Source organism: Narcine bancroftii, chromosome 7, assembly GCF_036971445.1.
Source record: "Narcine bancroftii isolate sNarBan1 chromosome 7, sNarBan1.hap1, whole genome shotgun sequence".
Lineage (NCBI taxonomy): Eukaryota > Metazoa > Chordata > Chondrichthyes > Torpediniformes > Narcinidae > Narcine > Narcine bancroftii.
The window spans coordinates 165,457,662-165,480,100 of NC_091475.1; the positions used below are offsets into that span (position 1 = coordinate 165,457,662).

The window sequence follows — 22,439 nt, forward strand, 5'->3', positions numbered from 1 at the left end:
ACTTGAGCAACTGGTGAATGAACAATGGCAGCTGCCGGCCTTTTTCAGTTAACTCCTCAGGCCATCAGAGCTATCAAGCCTTTGATAGAGAACTGTTAGCCTTGTACCTGGTAATTCGGCACTTTCGTTACTTCATGGAGGACAGGAAGTTCAAAATTTACACGGACCACAAACCCCTTACCTTCACCTTCAGTAAGGTGTTAGATCCGTGGTCAGCCAGGCAACAATGGCACCTGTCTTACGTTTCTGAACTTACAACAGATATTGAACACATAGCTGGCAAATACAATGTGATGGCTGACGCCCTATCCCGAACAGCTATTTTGGCAGAGCACAACCCTACCCCTGGCATCGACAACAAGACCCTGGCTGATGCGCTGCAAGGAGACCCTGACACTCTGGCATACCAGACAGCACTCATCGGTTTACAACTGGAGGACATCCGGATCACCCCCCGGCAATCACTTGATGCTCTGCGACACCTCGACTGGTAAACCTCATCCTGTCATTCTAGCTACATGGAAAAGGCAGGTTTTTGATTTGGTCCACAACTTGGCTCACCCCACCATCAGGACTACAGTCAAAATGGTGGTGAGCCGGTATGTCTGGCACAGCCTCTATAAAAATGTCACCCTGTGGGACAGGACTTGTACTTAGTACCAGTCATCCAAAATCCAGACTCTCATCAAAGCTCCACCACAGACATTCGAGCCAGCATGTCAACGCTTCAGCCAGATGCACATTGACATTGTGGAACCCATACCCATATCCAGAGGCGCACATTATCTTCTCACAATGGTCAACCCAATGGCCAGAGATGGTGCCACTATCAGAGACTTCCACAGAAGTATGCCACGGGCTTTACTCAACACTTGGGTAGTGCGTTTTGGGGTCCCTGAACACCTTATGTCGGACAAGGCCCAAATTCACTTCCAACCTGTGAACCATCTTAGTCTACTCCTTGGGGACTCAACTCCACCACACCACAGCATATCACCCACAGGCCAACGAGTTGATGGAGAGGTTCCACGGACACCTTAAGGCAGCCTAAATGGCATGGCTCACCTAACCTAACTGGGCCGACGAACTCCCTTGGGTCCTGTTAGGCATCCGCACCGCACCCAAAGAGAATCTTCAGGCATCCTCTGCCGAGTTAGTCTATGGCGCAAATTCGTGATGGCCCCTGAGGACTTAGGGGAGCCCCCAGTGATCACATTGTCCCGACTATGCGAGCGCCTAGGAATCCTGGCACCCGCAAACCTAGAACCTACGGCCAGTCCTGCACCAACGTCCCAGAGAACTTTACTGACTGTAAATACGTGTTTGTTCAGCGTGGGGCTTGCCAGCCACCTCTACAGTGGCCTTATGAGGGGCCATACCATGTCCTCAGACACACGGCTTCACCTGCGTTTTGGACATTGGCAGCGGGAAAGAGAGAAAGTCTCTTCACACACTTGACCGATTGAAACTGGCCTACTTGAACTTTGACTAGCTCATCACTCACCTGACCCATCAGCGCAGGGGTCAGCCTCCTAAAAACAGTGCCCCAATCCCGGGTTCTGGGGGTGGGGGATAGGGTCGTGTAGCTGCCCATGCCTCGGGCTGACACAGGAAGTGGCCATTGAATGCGGCGACCGGCAAAGCCTTGTGTGGGCTGAAACACCCATTTCCATAGGCCGCTGGCAGGCTGGTGAAACTGGTCAATCACCACAGGTGGATCACAGGAGGCCCAATCAAGGCCCGGGCGTCCCAGGTAACCAATCGGCAGCCAACCCACTCAAGCCACACCCTGGTGATGACGCGGCCGAGCTGACTACAAAAGGCAGAGCTGCCACTGAATAAACTCAATGTCGAATACGCTCTACTGGTGTGTGTGTCTTTCTTCTGCGGATTCGAGCTACAGCCTTAGGCCTATGACCGAGAGCTATAACCTAGCTGTAACCGTAGTGACCTCGCTATAAAGTCTCATTTATCTGTCAGGAATAAGCAGCTCAAAGTGGCTTTTTTTATAAATCTTCCATTGATATGAAGAATGAGAATTGGTATCATTTGTTATCAATCCCAGTTCAGCTTTTTAGAATGTAAGTCTCCAAAGGTATCATAGTGATCCTTTAATGGATGTGGTTGGTTAGATTTCATGCCCATGTTCTCTGTCAGTGACTGGTCATATTGAGATCATTTAAAACAGAGTCACAGGTAGTGTGGTAGAAGTCCTCATTTGTATGGCCTTGACCTCTATTTCTGCAGTTGATGTCCAAACCTGTTCACTGGTGCCTTTTTGTTTATTTTTGGCTGTTGGACTTTTGCCAAGCATGAAGCAAATTCTGCCTTGGAGGAGACTCTGTTTTGGTTTCAGCTCATTTAACTCAAGGCCCCCATGTATCATGTAGTTCATTGGCTAGCCTATAACTTGTGACACTACTGGTACCTCTTTCTGTTTTTCGCTGAATGCAGTAGATTTCTTTGGTGAGAGCAACTGTTTTTTTCCCCTCTGAACAGCAGGACATTTTTGCCACTCTCTGCCCTCTTGAAATTTATCATTTCCTTTAATTAGTTGTTCATTAACTGTGATGTGCACAAATGAATACAACCTGTTCCTTTTTAAATAAAAGTTTTCACTTATGAACAGCTCAGAATATATTGATGAGCCACCTGCAACTCGCATCACAATATACTGGGAACTCCAGGATCCAAGTTGATGCCTGATTGCTAATTTATCAATCATTCTTCCTTAATTTAGCCCTGTCATAGGAGGTATTTTAAACAGAACCATAGAACATTACAGCACAAACAAAATGGGCCCTTTGGCCCTTCTAGTCTGTGACAAACTAATATTCTGCCAAGTCCTACTGATTGCACCCAGTCTAAATCCCTCCATACCCCTCCCATCCACATATCTGTCAAAATTATTCTTAAATGTTAAAATTGAGCTCACATTGACCATTTCATTTGGCACCTTGTAAAACCCTTTACAAAAAATGAAGTTTAAAAAAAACCTAACCAAAGAAATAACCACCTAAGTGGTTACCCCCCCCCCCACCCATAAACCGGGTGTGGTCAATAACACTAGTGGCAGACGACTTCAGAAGTTTCAGAGTCACCCACCCCACCCAGCCGATAGCCCAAAAGAACATTTTTCCATATTCAGACATTCATCCTGCGGGCTCCATGTCACCAACAGCTTGATCGTCCTCCCCATTCTCAATCAATTTCTGTTTTTCGAAGACTTCCTTCCATTTCCATTTCCATTCTCCTTGAGGGTACCTGCGATTTCAACTGTTTCTGCAACTCCGAACTGGTTGGATTATTTGGTAGAGAGTTAGTAAAGTTAAAAAATCACTCTCATCCTCAAAAAAACTGAGCCTGAAAATGACCATAAAACACTTTCAGTACAGCTGGGTTTCTGAAAGCAAATCTATATCCCTTCTTTCATAAAAGAATTCACTGGATTAAATTCCTTATGTCTCCTTATAACATCCTGACTCAAATCGGCATTAAAGAAAAACATTCTATTGCCTTGGACCATCAAAGGTCCCTGATTTTGGCGAGCCGTCTGCACTGCAAGACGTAAAGTCATCTCACAATCTTGATACTGCAAACATCAAATAAGAACCGCTCTAGGGGGTTGGTCTGGATAAGGTTTTCACCTTATCGCCCAGTGTGCTCAGTCTAACTCCATCCCGTCCAGAAACGTATCTGCCCTCCTAATTTCGGCTATCCATTCCTGAAAAACCTTCACTAGGTCTGTTCCTTCTATATCTTCCAGCAGCCCTATTATCTTCACATTATTGCGCCGACTCTGATTTTCCAATGAGTCAATTTTCTTCAAAAACTCTCGTTTTTTGTACGTCCCATCCAGTAATACAATGTTCAACATAGTCCATCCTTTCAGTATATCTTTCCACTTTATCATTACAGTCACAAAATGCCCATTTAATTTCTTTAGCTGTGTCCACTGATCTCTGACATTTATTAACATCTTTTTTTAATTGCAGATACTTCCTCGTATATATTGGTCATTTTCCCTCTTAATTCAGTCAGACAAGGGTTAAATAAATGTGGTTATCTTCTTCCACAATGAAGATACAAACCAGACTAGGGTTAAATGAAGTGGCCGTAAAAAATAGACCCAGTAGAAATCTGTCTTCTTTCCCAAATAAACAGTGAAGTGGCCTTCTTTATTTCAAAAGCCAGTGATTCTGTGTTCCCCTTTTCCCATGAGTAACAGACACAACAGCACTGTAACTCAATCCTATCTTTGTCACAGGGTTTTGACTTCTGTAAACTCCCAACTGAACTCTTTGACTCTGATTTTGATGATATATTTCCAGCCCACTTCTCATGCCATATGGTATGTGACATCATTTCTGTCTTTGAAGCTCATAAGGTCTTTTGATGCGAATGTGCTAAAAGCATTTAAGTCAACTTGTGTCTCCAAGAAGTCTGCTTTCCTCAGAACTAAAATGGCCACGTGTTTACACGAGTGCTTCTGAACTAACATCTATTGTTTCCAATACTTCAAGTCCTTTTTATCTCCTTGACCCTAACTTCAATCAGGATGCCTGTCTATCTCAAAGAACCATGTGTGTTTAAAATGCTAATGTGTTGACTTTGTGCCCTTGTAACCACCCAAACTAACTTACTAAGAATATATCTACTAAGACATTTATATATGAGAAATATAGTTTAACATTACATTAAAGGTTAGCACAAATCTGTTATATAATATATACCCATCATAATTTTGTATACTATTTATGAAGCCTACCCTCTTTCTTCTACGCTTCAGAGAATAAAGTTCCTACCTGTTTAATTTTACCCTGTAACTCAGTTTCTCAAGACTCGGCAAATTCCTAGTAAATCTTCAAGGTCATTTTTATTATCATCTCATTGTATAAGTACAACTTGCTAAAACAGTGTTCTTCAGTCCTCAATGCAAAAACATGCATACAAACTTAAAACACATGTAGATAAATGATACATGAGCTGTAAATAATCTAGATATATATAAATAAATATTGTTAAATAAATAGTAGTCTTGGAGGGTTGATGATTAGTTCAGCATTCTCACTGCCTGTGGGAAGAAGCTGTTTGTCAGCTTGGTGGTTCTGGCTCTGATACTTCTGTACATGTAGACCCCGACTTAAAATGGGGTTTGGTTCTGGGACTCTCATCGTAAGTTGAAATGATCGTAAGTCTGGGTCCATGTGCACAGATTTTATTTAAAAAATTACTGTTACAGTCTTATCATGTATTCCTGGAATAAGCCACCAAAAAAAATCATTGTAAACATAGTTCAGACACAGGTAGGCCAGGGTGTCAGGAGCTGTGATGTATGGGCGGTTGGGGAGAGGACACTGAAAACTTTTATCCACGTGTTGCAGTTTGATCCCCAAGGCCATGGAATCACAGCAACCAAGAACTCCACAGCACGAAGAAGGCTGTGTGCAACTCACTGCAGCGAGGTGCGCTCAACATTCCTCTCCCTCCTGTCACCCAATCTACCCCCTGATTTTTGGCATGGCAGCGAGCAAGATGATCCCCCTCCCCTTCACTCACCATCTTCTTCTCACGGTGCCGGGTAACTAGCGGTGTCACCTCGCAACCTACATTGTGATTTGGAATGCATGTGCAGATTGCCGTCGGTCTCTCTCTCTTTCCCCTCCCCAACCGCAGCAATCTATGCATGTGTTCCCAATCACCTTTATTTTTTTTTTAGAACGTGTTGGGTCTGTCAAAACATGTTTCCTTAACATCACTACAAGATGAGCACCGAAATGATGACATTTTGTTGGGGGGCAGGTGGACGGAGCATTTCCTTCAGAGAAGGGAAAGCAACCACATTGATACAGGTAGACCCTGACTTACCTTTATTCAAAACAGATTCTGATCATCGTAACTTTGAAATATTGTAAGTCCGAACATCGTAAGTTGGGGAAAATCTGTATCTCTTTCCCAACGGAAGCTGGAAGATGCTGTGTGTGGGGAGATAGGTGTCCTCAACAATTATGTGAGGCCTCTTCAGGTAGCGATCCAGGTAGATCTCTTTGATTGGGAGGATGTGGTGGAGGGGTGCAGGTGGTGGCAGGAGAGAGGCAGAGAGACTTCCGTAATCCTCTCTACTGCTCTTGTGATCCTATGGATTGACCTGTAATCCAGCAGTCTACAGCAGTAGTTTTCAAACTGCCCCCTAAACTCACATTCCACCTTAATCCCTATGTCATAAATGCTTTGTGATTAATAAGGTTTGAAAATCACTGTTTTAATTGTACCTAATTGACTCGTTATGTGCATGGTTTCATAACTCCAAAGGAAATGGGTCAATGATAAATTTTTTCAAGCAAAATGTTGCAGTAACAATTGGGTCTAGAACAGTGATTCTTAACCGTGCCTTCCCACTCACATACCATCTTAAGTAATCCCTTACCAATCACAGCACTTATGACACAGGGATTGCTTAAGGTGGAATGTGAGTTGAACAGTTTGAAAACCACTGCTATACAGTAACCATACCACACTATGATACACCTGGCCAGGATGCTCTCTATAGAGTTTCTCTAGAAAGTTGACAGGATAGTGGCCGATAGCCTTGCCCACTTCATTTTCCTCAGGAAGTGCAGTCATGGTTGTGCCTTCCTGACAAATGCAGAGATGTTTGTCCAGGATAAGTGGACTCTGAGGAACTTGGTGCTCTCTACTCTCTCTACTCCTGAGTAATTAATGTGTAGGTGAGAGTGGTCATTACTGGATCTCTTGAAGTCCATAATCCTTCGTCTTGTCCATGCTGAGATTTGGGATGTATCCCTGCACCATTTCATGAGATTTTTCACCTCTTCACGGTAGTGTGACTTATTGTCATGTCATCTACAAACTTGATGACACTGTTGGAACTAGATCTGGGAATGCAGTCATGGGTCAGTAGAGTGAACAGGAGTGGGCAGAGTACAAAGCCCTGAGTTGCACCATTGCTCAGTGTGATGGTGCTCAATGTTCTGCTTCCAACTAGGACAGACTCTGCCCACTTTCAGTGTTATTGGTATATTTCCTGTAGACAGGTGATCAAAACTGTGCACAATACTCCAAATGTGGCCTCACGAATGCCTGGTACAACTTTACTATAACATCTCAAGTCTTATGATATCTATCTGTGGCGCCATTTTCTGGGAATTTTGTAACTGTAATCCCAAATCCTTCTGTCTACCTCACTCCTCAATTCCCTACCCTTTACTTTGTATGTCCTATCTTAGTTTGTCCTTCCAAATGCAACACATCACACTTGTCTGCATTAAATGTTGTCTGCCATTTTGCAGCCCATTTTTACAGCTGGACCAGATCCTGCTGCAAGCTTTAAATGGCTTCCTCGCTATCCAAAACACCTCCAGTCTTAGTGTCATCTGCAAATTTACCACATTATCATTGAGATCATTGATATAGATATCAATTGACCCAGCACTAATCCTTGAGGCACACCACTAGTCACAGGCATCTAGTTAAAGAGGCAGTCACCCACTACCACTCTCTGGCTTTTTTCTCCCAAAAAGCCAATACCAAATTTAGCTTACTACATCGCCATGAATACCGAACGTCTGAACCTTCCTGACGAACTTCAGACACGGGAACTTGTCAAAGGCCTTACTAAAGTCCACATAGACAAGATCCACAGCCTTTCCTTCATCAACTTTCTTGATAACCTCCTCAAAAAAAGCTCAGATTGATTAAACCTGGCCTACTACACACAAAGCCATGTTAACTAACCCTAATCAGCCCATGACTTTCCAAATACTTGTATATCCAATCTCTTGGAACATCTTCCAGTAACTTACCTACCGCTGATGACAGGCCTATAATTTCTTGGCTTATTTTTGGAGACTTTTTTTCAAATGATGGAACAATATGAGCTGCCCTGTAATCCTCTGGAACCTCACCTGTGGCTAAGGGTATTTTAAATACATTTGCCAGGGACCCAACAATTTCTGTATTAGGCTCCAAGGTCTGAGGAAATACCTTGGTATTTGGGGAATTTATCCGCCATTATTCACTTTACACAGCAAGCACCTGTTTAATCTGTGTAGATTCCATGTGCTTGCTGCTTGTTTTCCTTATTTCCATAGACTGTGGCCAGTTTGAATATATATAGATGCAAAAAATCTATTTAAGATCTCCATACATAGCTGACCACTCTGATTTCAAGAGGACCAATTTTGTCCTTTGTTATCCTTTTAGTCTTAAAATACCTGTATAAGCCCCTAGGATATTCCTTCACTTTGTCTGCCAAAGCAATCCCATGTCTTTTAGCTCTTCTGATTTCCCTCTTAAATTTTTTCAGGATTTTTTGTACGCTTAAAGTATCTCGTTTGCTCTTTATTGCCTATATTTGCTATTCCCCCACATTTCTTCTTCATGAGGTTCCCAATATCCCTTGGAAACTCAGGTTCCTTATGTCTTTTAACTTTATAGGAACATACAAACTCTTTACTCTCAAAATTTCACCTTTTGAAGGCTTCCACTTACCATGCACCCCCTTGTCAGCAACAATCTACCCCATCCACACTTTTTAGATCCCTTTTCATTTCCTCTAAATTGGCCTTTCTCAAATTTAGAATCTCAATTTGAGGATATTTTTCCATAATTATCTTGAAACTAATGATATTATGATCTCTAGACACAGTATTCCCCTACACATACTTCTGTCATCTGTCCTATCTTGTTTCCTAACAAGAGATCCATTATTACACTCTCTCTAGTTGGGTCCTTGATATATTAATTTAGAAAACTTTCCTGAACGAGTCCCAGTTAATATGTGGGAAGTTAAAATAACCTGCTACCACAACTTTTTCCTGCTGCTGTCTACTATCTCCCTACAGATATGCTCCTCCAACTCTCCATGACAATTGGGTAGTCCAAACAACCCAATTAATGTGGTCATAGCTTTCCCATTCCTCAGTTCCACACTTATTAGGCACTTTCAGGCAGTGAAAAAGCCTGACTATAAAGGCAGAGAGATTCTTCACTCTTGCATTGGGAGACTTACCTCTATGAATTCATCATGGCTGGCTCCAAGGTACCGACTGCAATCTCTCTCGGGAAAGGATCTTCGGCAGAGTGCTGCACTCCACTACCCTGCATGAATGTAGAGCTGCTGCAAGCGGCTGGCTAGGGGTGGGCTGATTACATCACAATGACGCCGTCAGCCAGCGACCTATCTCCCCTCTCTATCCCACCCACTCACCCCTCTCCCTCCTTGACCCCCTCAGGGCAGGGGTGGCCAGTGGGAGCCATCAGGATGGGCCCACAGGGTAGTGGGGTCTGCCAGAGCAAAGTCTGCCAGGGCAGGGTCCACCAGGGCAGAGGAGGCTGTCAGGGGGGTGGGAGCTGTCAGGGCAGGGGCCATCGGGGGGTGACCGGTGCTGGCTGTGACAGCCCTGCCGGCCACTCCAGCCTTTGGGGCTGCTCGTCAGCAGCTCAAAACGTGGCAGAGCAATGGCTGTATTCCCTACCCATAATCCCCCACACAGCATTCTGGAAAACACAGAACAGTTCCAGCTGCGTGGGAGATTATGGGTAGGGAAGATGGTCATTGCTCAGCCGCGCATTTATGGTGGGCAGCCGCCCCTCCTCCATGGGCTGCTCAACCTGAATGCGACACAAGAGCAGCCTTTTAGAGCTGCTCCTTGAAAGGTAAGTTTATATTTTTCCTTCCACAATTATAGCCGGCCTGCAGTCAGAGGTTTGGTATGAAAGGGCCTGTAGCCTCAGTAGATGAGCCCTCCAATCTGTACTGCCTGAGCACAGCTGTGACATTTTCCCTTTCATCCCTCCTTATCTATCATGTCTGAAAAAATGGAACCTTGGGACATTGAGTGGCCAGTCCTGCAAACAAGCTTCACTAATGGCCACAATGTCATAATTCCATGTGCCAATCCATGCTCTCTGCTCTACTGCCTTTCCTACAATTCTCCTTGCATTGAAATAGATACACCTGAAAATATTATTTCCATTGCGCACAATGCTTTAACTTCTGTCTTTGCATGCAGTTCTAATTTGTTTTGTCCTCCTCCCCTCTACTATCTGCTCTGTCATTCTGGTTCCCATCTCCCTGCAAATCTAGTGTAACCCCTCCTCTTCTCCCCCCCCCACCCCTCTTGAAGCAGCACAAGCAAACCTTTCCTCAAGGATATTAGTCCTCCTTCCAGTTTAGATGCAAACTGTCCTGCCCATATAGTTTGATCTTCCTTGGAAGAGAGCCCAATGATCCAGAAATCTAAAGCTTTCCCTCTGCACTGACTGCTGATCTTGTTCCCTCTCCTGTCACCGAGCTTTCTTCCTACTGCCTCCTGGGTGTGATTGCGTCCCTGTAAATCCTGTCTGCCACCCTCTCAGCCTCCCAAATGATCTGGAGTTCATCCAACTCCAGGTCTAATTCCATTACATTATATTTTAGGAGCTGTAGTTGGATGCACTTCTCACAGATGAAGTCCTCAAGGATTCTGTTGCCTTCCCCGACTATCCACATTCTACAAGAGCATGTCTGTGCCCTGGGTGTCATTCCCACTGTCTTGCACAATAGATTTTTTTTTAAATTTGTTCTTATCTGTGCCTCCTTGCTGAATCCTTTTGTTCGATGACAGGGTTGCCCTTACCTCAACTCCTGCATCAGCCCTTCAGGCTCTGCTTGCCTTAGATTACCTAACTTCTGCATCACCACCTCAGCTTCTGCTTGCCTTGCCTTATCTCAACTCCTGTACCACCACTTTAGTCTCTGCTCGACAACAGCTGGCGAGGCAGTTAGCACAACACCTTTACTGCACCAGCGATTGGGACCAGGGTTTGAATCCCGCACAATCTGTAAGGAGTTTATACGTTCTCCCTACATCTGTGTGGATTTTCTTTGGGGGCTCCAATTCAAAAACATAACAGGGGAGTAGGTTAATTGTGAGTAAATTGGGCGGCATGGACTCGTGCTGAAATGGCCTGTTACCGTACTGTTATGTTTAAACACTTTTTTTTTTCCAAGGCGCTCTAGTATTTGCCAAAGCCCTGTCCTACTCATGGTGTCGAAGGCTTTGGTGAGGTCAACAAAGGTGATGTAGAGTCCTTTGTTTTGTTCTCTGCACTTTTCTTGGAGCTGTCTGAGGGCAAAGACCATGTCAGTAGTTCCTCTGTTTGCGCGAAAGCCGCACTATGATTCTGGGAGAACATTTTCGGCGACACTAGGTATTATTTTATTTAGGAGAATCCTAGCAAAGATTTTGCCTGCAACGGAAAGCAGCGTCATTCCCCTGTAGTTTGAGCAGTCTGATTTCTCGCCTTTGTTTTTGTACAGGGTGATGATGATGGCATCGCGAAGGTCCTGAAGCAGCTTTCCTTGGTCCCAGCAGAGCTTGAAAAACTCATGCAGTTTGGCATGCAGAGTTTTGCTGTCAGCCTTCCAGACCTCTGGGGGGATTCCATCCATACCTGCTGCTTTGCCACTTTTTAGTTGTTCAATTGCCTTATATGTCTCTTCCCGGGTGAGGACCTCATCCAGCTCTAGCCTTGAGGGCTGTTGTGGGAGCTGGAGCAGGGCGGATTCTTGGACTGAGTGGTTGGCACTGAAAAGAGATTGGAAGTGTTCTGACCATCGGTTGAGGATGGAGATCTTGTCGCTGAGGAGGACTTTGCCATCTGAGCTGCGCAGCGGGCTTTGGACTTGGGGTGAGGGGCCGTACACAGCCTTTAAAGCCTCATAAAAACCCCTGAAGTCGCCAGTGTCCGCGCTGAGCTGGGTTCCCCAAAGTTCCTCAACATGGTTATCCAATTGCACGAAAACCAACAAGGTCAGGTCAGATACAGCAATGAGCTCTCTGAACCCTTCTCCATTAACAATGGCGTGAAGCAAGGCTGCGTTCTCGCACCATCCCTCTTTTCAATCTTCTTCAGCATGATGCTGAAACAAGCCATGAAAGACCTCAACAATGAAGACGCTGTTTACATCCAGTACCACACGGAGGGCAGTCTCTTCATTCTGAGGCGCCTGCAAGCTCACACCAAGACACAAGAGCAACTCATCCGTGAACTACTCTTTGCAGACGATGCTGCTTTAGTTGCCCATTGAGAGCCAGCTCTTCAGCGCTTGACATCCTGTTTTGCGGAAACTGCCAAAATGTTTGACCTGGAAGTCAGCCTGAAGAAAATTGAGGTCCTCCATCAGCCAGCTCCCCAACATGACTACCAGCCCTCTCCCCCCCACATCTCCATCGGGCACACAAAACTCAAAACGGTCAACCAGTTTACCTATCTCGGCTGCACCATTTCATCGGATGCAAGGATCGACAACGGGATAGACAACAGACTCGCCAAGGCAAATAGCGCCTTTGGAAGACTACACAAAAGAGTCTGGAAAAACAACCAACTGAAAAACCTCACAAAGATTAGCGTATACAGAGCCGTTGTCATACCCACACTCCTGTTCGGCTCCGAATCATGGGTTCTCTACCGGCATCATCTACGGCTCCTAGAACGCTTCCATCAGCGTTGTCTCCGTTCCATCCTCAACATTCATTGGAGTGACTTCATCACCAACATCGAGATACTCGAGATGGCAGAGGCCGACAGCATTGAATCCACGCTGCTGAAGATCCAACTGCGCTGCGTAGGTCACGTCTCCAGAATGGAGGACCAGCGCCTTCCCAAGATCATGTTATATGGCGAGCTCTCCACTGGCCACCGAGACAGAGGTGCACCAAAGAAGAGGTACAAGGACTGCCTAAAGAAATCTCTTGGTGCCTGCCACATTGACCACCGCCAGTGAGCTGATCTCGCCTCAAACTGTGCATCTTGGCCCTCACAGTTCAGCGGGCAGCAATCTCCTTTGAAGAAGACCGCAGAGCCCACCTCACTGATAAAAGACAAAGGAGGAAAAACCCAACACCCCACTCCAACCAACCAATTTTCCCTCGCAACCGCTGCAACCGTGTCTGCCTGTCCCGCATCGGACTCGTCAGCCACAAACGAGCCTGCAGCTGACGTGGACATTACCCCTCCATAAATTTTCGTCCGCGAAGCCAAGCCAAAGATGTTTAAATAAATAGCATCACTCTTACAGTCAAAAGACCCACTCTTAGAATGGCTGTTCCCCTTCAGCTCCCCTTTTCTTTATTGGTTATATTTAAATAAGCACCTACCTTTCCCCATGCCTTTTAAATGCTCCTTGTTTTGTCCTGCTCTCGCAGTTCCCAATGAGAAACAAACACCTAACTTGCTGGGGCTTTTTAAAAGCTCCTCATTTTTAAAAAACTTAATCTTCCCTTATTTATATTTTTTCCATTAGAGAAGGTTGCTTTGCAGCCCATTAAGTCAGTGTGCTGTTGTGTTCACTGTTAGAATAGTTTGTTCTCCTCCCTGGACTCAGTAATGTATCAACGAGGCATTGTTTCAGATTTAGATTTATTTTCAGAGTACATACTCTGCGGGTGAGGCAAAAGCCCCTTTTTCACTGGCACCCTGTCCCAGGATTTAACGGAATTTATTGGGACAGGGTCCAGTGGAGAAGGAACATTGGCTGAACACCGCCATCAAATGACATCATTTCACGCCAGGGATTTACTGCCTTTACCCCTACTCATATCCCCTACGTTTTTTGACGCCGGCGTGCTGATAAAACAAGTGGAAAAGGGACAGCAGAAAGTCACCGATTTCCAGTTGAAGGTAGAACACTCTGATCCCTGGGGATGAGTTGTGTTCAGTGGAAAAGCCATTAGTGTCCCAGTTAAGGGTGGCTCAGTGGAAACGGCACAAAAAGCTTCCTATCCCGGGACACTGCACAGCTAATTAACTAGGATGCCAGTGGAAAAGGGGCTAAAGTTACCACTTATTGTTAATGCCAAAAAAAACTGTACACAGTGTGTACATGTAAACAAATAAAGAACGGTAAACAGATAATGAATGTTAACAAACTGCAATACAGAGAGTATTTAAAAAAATCAATAAAGCGCAAAAGTAAGATTCCTTAAACAAGTCCCTGATAGAGTTTCTTGTTGAGTTTGATGGTGGAGGGGTAGCAGCTGTTCCTGTGCCTGGTGGTACAGCTTGTGACACCTATAACTCTTTCCTGATGGCAGCAGCAAGAACAGAGCATGTGCTGGGTGGTGAGAATCCTTGATGATTGCTGCTGCTCTCTGACGGCAGTGTTCCCTACAGATGTTCACGATAGCAGGGAGGGTTTTATCTGTGATGTTCTGGGCTGTGCCAGCTACCTTTTGCAGCATTTTACACTTAGGGGTATTGGTATCCCCACATCAGACCGTGATGCAGCTGGTCAGCACACTTTCCACCATACATCTGTAGAAATTTGCCAGGGTTTCTGGTGTCACACCAAACCTCTGCAAACTCCTGAGGAAGGAAAGGCGCTGACGTGCTTTCTTCATGATGCCATTAGTGTGTTCAGTCCAGCAATGATCCTCCAAGATAGTGACTCCCAAGAACTTATGTTTGCTTTAATCTAATTCATAAATTTTGGCCCAAATTGAAATTTTTATAAAACCGTAAGTAAATCCATTCTAATCTATCAAAAGCCTTTTCTGCATCTAACAATAAAACTAATGCTAAATCCGATTGTCTCTGAGAACTATGTATTAAGCTAATTAATTTAGCTATATTATCAGCAGAATATCTTTTCTTAATAAATCCAGATTGATCTAAATGAATTAACTCAGGTAAATATTCATTTACTCTATTAGCCAAAACTTTAGCAATAATTTTATAATGCTATATATCTATAAGACTCAGGTTTTAATAAATCTTTATCTTTCTTGGGTATTATGAATTGGATTAAAGCTTTATATAGAAATCCTTTGGCTATAGTAGATACTAATGGACAACATTCTTTTTCATTAACACGATCGGCTAGACAAGGTTGTCCTTTATCTTCTGCACTATTTGTTTTAGCAATTGAACCATTGACACAATCAATAAGGCAAAATGTTAGTATTAAAGTGAATAAAGAGTATAAAATTAGTATGTTTGCAAATGATGTATTGATTTATATAACAGATTCTGAAAATTATTTAGTTTCTTTATATAAAAAGTTACAAGATTATGGATAAATAACTGGTTATAAAATTAATTGGGATAAAAGAACTTATGTTTGCTCACCCTCTCCATTTCTGATCCCACAATGATCACTGGATTGCGTACCCCTGGCTTTTTCCTGAAGTTAACAATCAGCTCCTTAGTTTTGGTGGTATTGAATGCAAGGTTGTTGTTAGTGCACCATTCAGCCAAGTTTTTAAGCTCTCTCCTGTATGCTGACTTACCAGCTTTCTTTATGCCACGCACTACAGTGATTTTTTTTATGTCGGCAAGTATGTAGATGGTCTTATTGTCGTATCAAGCCACACAATCATACGTGTAAAGTAGAGCAGGGGCTTGGAACACAGATGGAGATGTTCTCATCATACCTCATTGCTTGTGGTCTGGTGGTGAGGAATTCCATGATCCACCCTGTAGGTTGTTGAGTCCCAGGTCTTGGAGTTTGCTGATCAGTTCTGAGGAGCTGATGTTGTTAAATGCTGAACTATAGTCTATAGAAGAGCATCCTGATGAATGCATCTTTACTGTCCATGTGTTTTAGGGCCTTGTGTAGAGCTAGTGAGATGGTATCTGCTGTAGACCTGTGGCTACCATACTGGAACGTATCCATGTCACCGCTCAAACAGTAGCTGATATGTTTCATCACCAGACTTTCAAAACACTTCATCTCTGCTGACGCAAGTGCTACTGGTCGATAGTCGGGAGGCAGGTTACTACACTCTTCTTGAGCGGGGGGGCTGGGGGGGGGTCTATACCCTGCTGGAGTGAGATAGTGAAGATATCGTGAATACGCTGGTAAGTTGATTAACACAGATCTTTAATACTCAGCCAGGTACTCCGCCCATGCCAGATGCTTTCCTCGGATTCATTCTACTGAAGACAGTACGGACAGGATGAGATCATCAGAGGGCAGAGTGGTGGTTCTTCATTGTTATTGTCATCATTGAGTAATTGGGTTGAGGCATTGAGTTCCTCTGAGAACCAAGTTTTGCCATCTGCTAATTCACCAGATTTGGTTTTGTAACAGGTTATGGCATTTAGGCCATGCTTTAAAATCACTGTTAGGGAGGCATGGTGTAGGTTGGTGTTCTTTCTTGAGATGAAAATAATGATTTCTGTATCTCTTCGGCAAAGAGTGACCTTTCATGTCTGCAACACAAAGACTTTGGAAAAATGATGCCCATTCTTTTAACTATGAGGAAAGTGCCACAGGCCAAATTTGTGCTTTTCCTTAGAGTACGTACACAGATATTGCAAAAAACACATAAATGTAGTCTGTTTATCAGTTTGTTAGTAATGAGGATACTGCTCATCAGTGTTCTGAGTCCAAGTTAGATGGTGCCACTTCCCCATGGACTTTTAGTTGAAAGTAACAAACATGTTATTATTACATCAGTGGGAATGGAGAGAAATCCCTTTGCCACAAGGTTACAGTGAAGCAAGGCTGTGTTCTCGCACCAACCCTCTTTTCAATCTTCTTCAGCATGATGTTGAACCAAGCCATGAAAGACCCCAACAATGAAGACGCTGTTTACATCCGGTACCGCACGGATGGCAGTCTCTTCAATCTGAGGCGCCTGCAAGACACAAGACACAAGAGAAACTTGTCCATGAACTACTCTTTGCAGACGATGCCGCTTTAGTTGCCCATTCAGAGCCAGCTCTTCAGCGCTTGACGTCCTGCTTTGCGGAAACTGCCAAAATGTTTGGCCTGGAAGTCAGCCTGAAGAAAACTGAGGTCCTCCATCAGCCAGCTCCCCAACATGACTACCAGCCCCCCCACATCTCCATCGGGCACACAAAACTCAAAACGGTCAACCAGTTTACCTATCTCGGCTGCACCATTTCATCAGATGCAAGGATCGACAATGAGATAGACAACAGACTCGCCAAGGCAAATAGTGCCTTTGGAAGACTACACAAAAGAGTCTGGAAAAACAACCAACTGAAAAACCTCACAAAGATAAGCGTATACAGAGCCGTTGTCATACCCACACTCCTGTTCGGCTCTGAATCATGGGTCCTCTACCGGCATCACCTACGGCTCCTAGAACGCTTCCACCAGCGTTGTCTCCGCTCCATCCTCAACATCCATTGGAGCGCTTTCATCCCTAACGTCGAAGTACTCGAGATGGCAGAGGTCGACAGCATCGAGTCCACGCTGCTGAAGATCCAGCTGCGCTGGATTGGTCACGTCTCCAGAATGGAGGACCATCGCCTTCCCAAGATCGTGTTATATGGCGAGCTCTCCACTGGCCACCGTGACAGAGGTGCACCAAAGAAAAGGTACAAGGACTGCCTAAAGAAATCTCTTGGTGCCTGCCACATTGACCACCGCCAGTGGGCTGATATCGCCTCAAACCGTGCATCTTGGCGCCTCACAGTTTGGCGGGCAGCAACCTCCTTTGAAGAAGACCGCAGAGCCCACCTCACTGACAAAAGGCAAAGGAGGAAAAACCCAACCCCAACCAACCAATTTTCCCCTGCAGCCGCTGCAACCGTGTCTGCCTGTCCTGCATCGGACTTGTCAACCACAAACGAGCCTGCAGCTGACGTGGACTTTTACCCCCTCCATAAATCTTCGTCCGCGAAGCCAAGCCAAAGAAGACAGTCAAATGAAATTTTCCATCCTCAGACTGCAATATATTCATTGTGATCTATGCATTTGCAATCCACACCTTGAACCTACCAAAAATCTTGTTATTCCTTCATAATAAAGCCTTAAAATACAATTGTATTTGGACAGGAAAATGTTGGTTAGCTTTCTTGTGTAGCAACTAATTTCCTTTATTGTCACTTGGATGCTAAGATGTTGTTGTCTATGACTCTCAATTAATGCGTACTAAAGTTGAGTTTTCAAAAGTTTTATTCAAGCACACAAACTTCAGTGATTAGCTCAGTAACTTTGTGGATGACTTGAAGGTTGGAGGAGTTGTGGATGGAGCTGAAGGTTGTCGAACATTACAAAAGGATATAGACAAGATGCAGAGTTGGGCAGAAAAGTGGCAGGTGAATTTCAATCCAGATAAGTGTGAGATGATGCATTTTGGAAGGACTAACCAGAAGGCTAAATGCAGGGTTAATGAACAGAGGGACTTTGGGGTGCAAATCCATACATCCCTCAAGGTCGACACACAGGTTGTTAGGATCGTCAAGAAGGCCTGTGGGATGCTAGGATTCATTTTAAGGGGATTGAATTCAAGAGTATAGAGATTATGTTACAACTCTGGTAAGACCACACTTAATTGTGTTCAGTTCTGGACTCCTTGGTATAGGAAGGATGTGGAAGCTATGGAGAGGGTGCAGAGAATTTACCAGGATGTTGCCTGGATTGGGAAACTAGTCTTATAAGGCAAGGTTTGCAGAGCTGGGACTTTTCACTTTGGAGCATAGAAGGATGAGAGGAGACTTGATAAAGGTCAACAAGATTATGAGAAGCATAGATAGACAGCCACCACCTGTTTCCTAGGGCAGGATCAGCATACTCCAAAGGACATGTATACAAAGTTAAGGGAGGGAAATTTAGGGGAGACATCAGGGGTAAGTTTTTTTTTAAACATAGAGAGTTGTCAAACATTGGGGACATTTAAGAGACTCTTGGATAGATACATGTATGAAGGAAAAATAGAGGGTTATGGGGTAGGGAGAGTTTTGTTCTTTATTTATAGGAAGGAATTTTTGGGTCGGCACAACAGTGAGGACCGAAGGGCCTGTAATGTTCTACAATATATGTCATAAATGTTGTTAAAATAAATTGATAAATATTCACTGCAGTAAGTTCTCAAAACGATTATCGAAATATTAATTAGTTGTTAAACATTGTTATAAATTGTTAAATTGTCAATAGAAAATGTCAGAACATTCTCCTATTAACCATTTTGCAAAACAAACTAAAACTCTATCTAACAAGCAAGCAGAGAAAACTGATTATGACTCTGAAGCAAAGTTGTTGCTAGGAGACAGCAGAGAAATATTCTTTCTTCCTTTCTTCTTTGGCCTCCATAGGTCATGGTTGTCCATGGGTACTGCTCCTCTGATAGTCACTGCTGTGTGGTCTCCCCAGGGAGCAAGTCAGGGCAGAATTTATATAGTGATCTGTCGCGCAGTAGGACCCCCCCCCCCCCCACCCTGCCATGCTAATGACAAGTCCAAAGGAATGACCAAGGTCAATGCCGTTTGGTGCCAGAAGCATTATAGGAGTTGCTGAATACAGCAATCAGCTGCTTTCTGGACTCCGACTCAGAATTTTTCCTCAGGGTTTACTCCTAAAGTCTTTCCCATTAGTGGGTTTAGCCACAAGGCAGTAGAGGTTAGAAATCAGAGTTTCCCTCTCCTAGATTAATTACCAGCTGTGGTTAACAAGTCCCATCTGCCCGGAGCAACTGGTTTCAAGATGCCAGTGGCCCACATTTGCCCCTTCTCCTGTCAGTGAGAGCAGCTCCACTGGGCCTAAGAATTATGCCACACGTGAAGGCCAGGAGTTGGACTTGGTTGTCAGAGCCTGTTTGAGTCACAGCCATGAAGAGCATTTATGGAGTAGTAGGAGCTGTCCCCACTACCACCCTTTGGCTCTGACAAGTTTTAAAGCCTATAGAACATAGAAATATATTAATCAAAAAAACTTAAACTGAAAAGTGGCATGCATAAAACACATTTTGACCCCAACAGTACTGGCCCCTAATTATTATGTTGCAATGTAATATCTCTAATAATAATTACACCAAAAATAACAATAAAACACAATATTTCAAACATTATCACCATCTGGACCAATAAAGTCTTTTGATTGTGTAGTGCCTAAGGTATGAAACACAATAAAATAAAGTCAGTTAATACTTGTTAAAGCTCCTCCACCTCTCATAAAAGACAGATTTTGTTAATGGGTCTGTTCAGAAAACCAATCTTTGTTTTGAACCGAATATGACCCACCTCTTCATGAACATGTCGAAGAATTATATCAGCAATGTGAAAATCTTTGACCAGTATGACAGGATGCTTCTCTGACTGAAATGGAGCAAAACCAACACTCGTTTTTTTTTCTTTCAGTTATGATAAGTCTGAGTATCCTTACCTCTTTCAAACTAGTCCAGGATGAGAAGTAATGAATTGAGAGAGTAACTGGATCCATTTCTTCAGATATTATCTGAGCAGCATTTGTATTCATGCTCTAGATTTTGGGATCATCTGGTGAAATTTCTTCCAATTTATCAAGATTTTGAAACCACTCAAGACTGTAGAAGAAACTGAGGCCTGGATACCCACATTTCTTTTTTTAAAAAAGGACTGCACTTTTAAACCTCAGGAAGCCATGTCGGCAGTATTGTTAACTGTATTAACGTATCTCTACTGTATTGCATGTGAGACTATATCAATTTCAGTAATTCGGTTAGCCACGAAAGTTCGAAACCTTGTAGTTTTGTTGTTGATGTATTTGAGCACAGAGGTATTAGTGGTCCAAAATATGGAGTCTGCTAGTTTCATTTGCAGCCCTTTTTTTCAATATTGTGTCCTTTCTGCTTGCCATGGTAGCAGCCATCAACTCCATTCAAGGCTTTAATGGACCCACTCTGGCCTTTCCCCATAACAAAATCCACAATGTGCCTGGCCTTGGTTATCATGCAGTAACCAGTAACTAACAGTTCCAAAATCGTCCTTGTATGTATCAGTAAAATGATGGAATTGAGCAGATGTCACAGTTCCAAAATTTGTGTGCTTAAAGCATCTGCCATCTTTTTTTTTTAAATTTTTTATTTTTCACACCATAAATCATATTAGCCATGATATACACTTTTTCTTTTTCACACATATACAGTGACTTTTTCTCCCCCCCCCCTCCCTCCTCCCAAGCCACCCCCCCACCCACCCCTCTCATCCATTTTAGGTATACAATCTAGGTTGCATTAAACCAGTCAGACAATGTTGTCATTCAACAAAAATACACCAGAAATTCTACTGAGTCCATTCTTTTCTTTCCTTCTCCTTCCATCAACTTAGGTAATGTTTGTCCCCGGTAGGTTTTCACTATTGTATTTAATGTAAGGCTCCCAATATTATTTCTTAAACTAATGGAATACATTTATTCATTTCTATATACCATTGTTGTATTTTCAAATTATCTTCCAATTTCCAGGTTGACATAATACATTTTTTTGCTACGGCTAGGGATATCTTAACAAATCTTTTTTGTGCATCCTCCAAATCAATACCAAATTCTTTGTTTTTTATGTTACTTAGGAGAAAGATCTCTGGATTCTTTGGTATATTGTTTTCTGTTATTTTATTTAAAATCTGATTGAGATCATCCCAAAATTTTTCTACTCTCTCACATGTCCAGATTGCATGAATTGTTGTTCCCATTTCTTTTTTACATCGAAAACATCTATCAGATACTGTTGGGTCCCATTTATTTAACTTTTGCGGTGTAATGTATAGTCTGTGTAACCAATTATATTGTATCATACGTAGCCTCGTATTTATTGTATTTCTCATCGTTCCAGAACATAATTTCTCCCATGTTTCCTTTTTTATCTTTATATTTAAATCTTGTTCCCATTTTTGTTTAGCTTTACCATTTGTTTCCTCATTCTCCTTTTCTTGCAGTTTAATATACATATTTGTTATAAATCTTTTGATTAACATTGTATCTGTAATCACATATTCAAGGTTACTTCCCTCTGGTAAACTCAAATTGCTTCCTAATTTATCTTTCAAGTAGGATCTCAGTTGGTAATATGCCAGTGCTGTATCTCCAGTTATATTGTACTTATCTCTCATTTGTTCAAAGGATAAGAATCTACTTCCTGAAAAACAATTTTCTATTCTTTTAATCCCTTTTTTTTCCCATTCTCTAAAGGAAAGGTTATCTATTGTAAAAGGGAGTAGCTTATTTTGCGTCAATATTAGTTTTGGTAATTGATAATTTGTTTTATTTCTTTCTACATGAATCTTCTTCCAAATATTGAGGAGATGATGTAATACTGGAGAAGTTCTATGTTGTACCAATTTTTCGTCCCATTTATATAATATGTGTTCAGGTATCTTTTCCCCTATTTTATCTAATTCTAATCTCGTCCAGTCTGGTTTTTCCCTTGTTTGATAAAAATCTGTTACAAGATAAACGTAAATAAAAGTGAAGCAATGCCTATGAATAATGCGGATTTCTCAAAATTTAAGAAGGAATCTCCATTCAGATGGCAAATGCAGGCAATAAGATACTTAGGTGTACAAATAAACAAAAATCTAGGCCAATTATATAAACTCAATTACAATCCACTAATGAAAAAATTACAGGACGATTTAGAGCATTGGAAAGATCTACCACTAACACTGATAGGAAGGATAAACTGTATTAAAATGAACATTTTTCCAAG

At 43.0% G+C, this 22,439-nt stretch overlaps 1 protein-coding gene across 6 annotated transcripts in view; it reads left to right on the forward strand.

Annotated features, from left to right (window-relative positions):
* nck2b (NCK adaptor protein 2b) overlaps positions 1–22,439 on the forward strand; it is a 129,991-nt gene that overhangs the window by 64,370 nt on the left and 43,182 nt on the right. The gene's annotated exons all lie outside the window — the stretch shown is intronic.